General features: G+C 39.8%; 1 pseudogene; it reads right to left on the reverse strand.

Moving 5' to 3' along the window:
• Positions 1-2,765: 2,765 nt before the first annotated feature.
• Positions 2,766-4,838, reverse strand: LOC120433943 (annotated as a pseudogene).
• Positions 4,839-6,000: the final 1,162 nt, after the last annotated feature.

Consider the following 6,000-nt stretch of genomic DNA (forward strand, 5'->3'; position numbering starts at 1 on the left):
GCTTTTTTTACGGTATCTCACTGGCGTCACTGTCGCCAGTGAGATACCGTTATGTCGTTATGTCGTAAATTATGTCAACAAAGTAACAGCATACTGTGATTAAGAAATTGGTATACTACCGTTTATTCACGGTATGTCACTGTAAGCCCGCTGCAAGGTAATAAACTGCAGTATATTTACCAGTAATTTACCGTTATCACGCATCATCAGTACCAAAAATATTCATCTCTGCTAGAGGATACCGTGTCCCAACAGGCGGTCATTTACTGTTTAACAGGTCGTAATTTACCGTAATTTAAGGAAACAGTAACATACTGTAAGAGACTGGAGGGTTCCAAAAAAAATTGTATTAAAAAAAAATGTACCATTTATTTATTTATGTATATTTTTATATAAAAACATATACAGTTAAGCCCAAAATTATTCATACCCCTGGCAAATTTTGACTTAAAGTTACTTTTATTCAACTAGCAAGTTATTTTTTGACTGGAAATGACACAGGCGTCTCACAAAAGATAATAAGATGATGTACAAGACGCATCATTGTGGAAAAAAAATATTTCTCAGCTTTTATTTACATTTGAGCAAAAAGTATCATGTCCAGAATTATTCATACCCTTTACAAACTGTCACAGTCTCTGGGAAAATCCAAAGTTCCATCCATTCCAAATAGTCAAAGCTGTTCTAAGGCATCCTAATTACCCTGATTAATTGGAAATAGCTGTTTTGATCAACTCAACAGGTGAAAAACAGCAGCTCTTTGCAGGTGGTCTGTGGACAGTCATGGCTAAGACAAAGGAACTCAGTGAGGACCTGCAGCTGTGCATTGTGGCTGCTCACAAGTGAGGAATGGGCTACAAGGCCATATCCAAATGTTTTCAAGTTCCAGTGGCTACAGTGCAAAGTATTATTAAAAATACAAGATGTTCCGCACTGTGGAAAATCTCAGAGGACGTTGTCGGAAGCCAAAAGTGACACCTGTGCTGGCCAGGAGAATAGTGAGAGAGGTGAAAAGAATCCAAGGATCACCACCAAGGCCATTCTGGTGAATCTGGGCTCTGCTGGTGGCAATGTCTCAAGCCAGACAGTCCAACAGACACTGTTGGGTTCCACGGATGCAGACCAAGGAAAACGCCACTTCTCCAGGCACTTCTAAGGCATGCAAAAGCTCATTTGGCCTTTGCAAATGCTCATCTGGACAAAGAAGAAGGTTTCTGGTCTTCAGTGTTATGGTCAGATGAAACAAAAATTGAATTATTTGGTCACAATGATGTTGGCATCATTGTGATCATTTGGCATAAAAAGGAGAAGCCTTCAACCCAAAGAACACCATCCCCACTGTCAAACATGGTGGTGGGAACCTAATGCTTTGGGGTGTTTTTAGCCAATGGACCAGGGAACCTAATCACAGTAAACAGCACCATGAAAAAGAGCAATACATGAAGATTCTCAACAACAACATCAGGCAGTCTGCAGAAAAACTTGGCCTTGGGAACCAGTGGACATTTTAGCACGACAATGACCCAAAACATACAGCAAACGTGGTGAAGAAATGGTTAGCAGACAACAACATTAACGTTTTGCAGTGGCCTAGCCAGAGTCCTGACTTGAATCCAATTGAGAATCTGTGGAGGGAGCTAAAGATCAGGGTGATGGCAAGAAGACCCTCCAACCTGAAAGATTTGGAGCTCATTGCTAAAGATGAATGGGCAAAAATGCCTGTGGAGACATGCAAAAAGCTGGTCTGCAATTATAGGAAGCGTTTGATTGCTGTAATAGCCAATAAAGGCTTTTTTCTATTGATTATTGAGAAGGGTATGAATAATTCTGGACATGATACTTTTGCTAAAATATAAATAAAACCTGAGAAATATTTTTTCCACAATGATGCCTCTTGTACATCGTCTTATTATCTTTGGGGAGACACCTGTGTCATTTCTGCTCAAAAAAGAACTTGCTGGTTGAACAAAAGTAACTTTAAGTCAAAATTTGGCAGGGGTATGAATAATTATGGGCTTAACTGTATATACCCACTATCGATAGATTGATCGAGATAGATAGATAGATATACACACACACACAAAATATAATTCATGTGCTTTACACCACTTTTTATTTCTGTTCTGATTTTTCCCTGCTGAAATATACATTTCCAAAATCAAAAACTGAAAAGAACTGAAAACATATTTTCATTGAGGAAGCACTTGTTTTTACTAAACCATGTAATCCATTATTTTCTCAGATGGTTGTACAAACAATAACGATATTATGTCATATCCATATCATGGCAGACAACATATGCTCAAGTGTTGGGTTTTCTTAGTTATATTTTGTAGGGTCTTAAACCTACAATGTGAAGTGCCTTGGCATTCATTTTGTTGGCACCATAGAAATAAACTGAATTGTAATGAATATAATATCAAGCACCACACTTCTGCCTTTATATACACTTTGTCCAAAATACTGGCTCACACCACCAAATCAATGCACAAAGCAGGGTCCACAAGGACATGGATGAGCGTGTGTGGTGTGAAGGAACTTGACTGACCTGCACTGAACCCTGACCTTGCTTTGTGGACTGAGTTCATTGATTTGTAGGGTGAGCCAATACATGTGACAATTAAAGTGTAAGTAGCTGAAATAATTTTTAACAAACGGGTAAAAGAAGGAAAAAAAAAATCAAAACTGTTGCACTCAAAATACCTATTGGACAGAGACAGCGTCTTGCAAGATGGCAAGAGAGCTTCATTGTTGTTTGTCTTGTGTAAATGTCCAGAAAGCATGGGCCATGGATCATCTGTGGAGACACAGGTAACAACACATTGGTCACTTAAATTATACAAGAAATTCACTAAAAATGGCAAAAACAGTTACCTAATTTGAAGTTCTCCACTCAAATTCAGTAAGCCGCTGGAGGAAAGTTGTGACATGAGGGTTAATGTGAACAACCTTTCGCTTCACAGTGGTCCCAGTCTTTCTGCTTGTCCCAACCTTGGAGGTACATTTTGTTCCCTCTTCAGGGTTTATCCTTACAAAAAACCTTAAAACGCCATAATGAATAGTAACATACAGTAACATTGAGTTGTGATTTGAAATAATGAGTTACTTAGGGATAGTTTATTCATCATCTATCACTATTAGCTAACTGTTCAAACATACCTCTGAATTAGTTCCAATGTTGCACACGCTGACTCCTGGTATTCCAGGTTCAATACATAGAATGAACCAAAGAAAACTGACATCGCATCAGCAAAGGTGTTCTCTTTGTCCAGCTCAACAATTACACGCCCCTCTGCACTCACCATCCAGCAGGTGGCGGTCATTGAACTTTGTCCTAAAATGTATAGGGGCAACATGTTGTCATTATGCAACATAAAATAATTTCAATACTTCACTTCTTCACACTGTCTAGATAGTCAGAAAGCAAATAGCTACGTACAGTTAATTATTAATGGCCTTATGTACATAAGTCCGTTTTAACATATTATAATTGTACATAATTGGAAATTATTCTGCACATTAAACACACCTAACAAAGAGTTAGCCCAATTAAATTACCGGAGATGAATCAACTGTATGGTTATTTTGGAGTTTATAGTTTGTGCTGCTGATAAACTTTACAGTAGTGACTTCAGTATTTCTGCTGTTGGTGTAGCTAGACTACCATGTTGATCAGTAATATGTAATGTGAAATTTGATATTGTTACTTTGCTGGATTTACTGAAACACATGTCCAACAACCTTGGTTTATAAAGGAAATTACAGAAATTTGAGCTAACATAACAGAGACCTGTGTCCACGAAAAGCTCCTGTGCCAAACAGAAATTTTAATATGGTCTAATCAGCTTTCATGAATGACTTCTTACCAAGCATAATCAGCTTTGGGGTGCTTGGCAGGTTGCTCTCTGCTTCAAGGGACATCCTGGTAGATGTTTCCTGCCAGAAAAAGGACCAAGACATTTTATGTAACAAAAAAAAAAAAAAAACAGGACAGCAAGCAACAGCATTAAACATAGAGCTGTATGTAAGAAGCTTACATCTGCTAAGACAAAGAGGGAGTCTTCATCTTCCTTGTAATACTTCATCATGAGAAGTATGGTTGCTGTGCCAACCTTGTTGTTGGTCAAAACTCCCTCACTTTCTATCTGCTGGATGAGTGTCCTTATACCAAGGTTCTATTTGAGCTTCTGGCTGGAGAAATAGTTAATAATCCTTCTGCCTTTGGTTATGAGAGCCTGACTTAAGCGCTCACTGATATCGATGCCTGTGAGTTTGTAAAAGTGGTTCAAAAGACCTTTCCGAGTAAACAAGAATGGCCACTGCTCCTGAATTTCAGCTACTGAAAGTGAGGGACAACTGTTGATAAGCTGCCGCTGACAAATATATGTGAGGCACATGAAGTCATTCACATCAGGTCTCTCCACAGCTCCAGGTCCTTCCGAATTGAAAATTGTTAACAAGATGTGTTTCTTTTCCTCTAAAGAAGCTGGCGTTTCCCCCTCAGGAAGTTCAACTGGCTGCCAATTTATACAACTATAGCTATCAATAAGGCATCTAACTTTTTTAGGTGGGGTTGCACTACTGTTGGGACTGCAGTCTTCCTCATTCCTGATTCTCTTTGTTTGACGAAGTGTATTATCTCAATTAACATGTTCAACTCTAGATTTGATGCTTCTTAGTAGTGAATAATGTCCACAACCCAGTCTTTCTCCCTTTTCAGTAAAATCTGCAAATGTTTGAGGGTATCTGTTTACAATGATCTTAGCAACCTCTTCACAAGATGCACATTTATGGTTTCTGCAGTTAACTTGCATGGCCTCCACAACAATTCTAACCATACTTCTCCTGTCCTCTGGATGACCTCTGTCTCCTCTTGTGATTGCATGCGACTGTTGGAGTGGAAATCTTTCCCAAGCTCCAGAGTAATGGTATCATTCAGGTTCTTGGGTCTGCCATCTAAAAAAAAAAAAGAGAGAGAGAGAGATCATTGGAAAAGCAACTTTATATGGCTATTTAAACAAATATGTCCTCACTAAAAGATGAACCCTGCAATTAGCATTGAGTACTAACAGAAAGGCAGTTTTGGGGACCTTGTCTGAAGATGAAAATCAATCCCAGGACTGCAAAAGAACTGCAAACTCAAGGTCTTGCATTGAAAAGTTGAAAAATACATCGTAAAATACAATATATTTTACAGTTTGTCACAATTTCCACCCTTAGTCCTACCATTACCAACGAAGGGTTAATGGTGTTAGATTCAGTGTCTACTTTTGTTTCTTGCATTGCACAGCTGCAAAGATCCTGAAATTCCTCTATGATGCTCTGTATAGTGCTGGGTGGCAAGAGCATTTTAGCCTGCATTTTTAAATGACACAAAGTCAACTGTCTTCTAATAGATTAACTGTGTCCTGTCCTTGTATTATGGCAAATCCCCCAATTTCTTGTTGGCTTGACTGCTAAACTGTCTACTTATGTTTTCGAGAAATATGGCTGGAAAATGATGTTCGGACACTGAAGTCTTTAGAGCAACCTTCAAATGGACATAATACTGTAACATTCTCAAGAACCAGACGTTTTGGTCTCAGTTTGTCCGTTTATTCCGTGACATAGGCCAACGGGCCGTTAACTCCGGGGAGAGTGCTCTCATACAACACCTCACTTCAGCCCCGCACAGTCACACACAACAACAAGGACCCCCCTCCCCTTCCTGCACACATTAACTCCCCTTTTTCCTGCAGCACAACCAAACATGTATCTTAAAGAAACAACAGCGTGCAGAGATAACCAACCTGACTGTAACATAACATTTAACCATCGTTACACTGCCCCCCCAGCAATAAGTTCCTCATCCCCGAGGGAACAACACAGTCTCTGAGGCGGGGTGGTAGCCTATGTTCCCTCCTTGACCTCCTGAGCCCCTAGGGTGTACACGGAGCTTCGGGGCTTTGAGGTGAAGAGTCCGAGGGAGGGGAACGCAGCTCCGGCCGGGGGTCCCTCTGT

The sequence above is a fragment of the Oreochromis aureus genome, linkage group 3, assembly GCF_013358895.1.
Source record: "Oreochromis aureus strain Israel breed Guangdong linkage group 3, ZZ_aureus, whole genome shotgun sequence".
Taxonomy (NCBI): domain Eukaryota; kingdom Metazoa; phylum Chordata; class Actinopteri; order Cichliformes; family Cichlidae; genus Oreochromis; species Oreochromis aureus.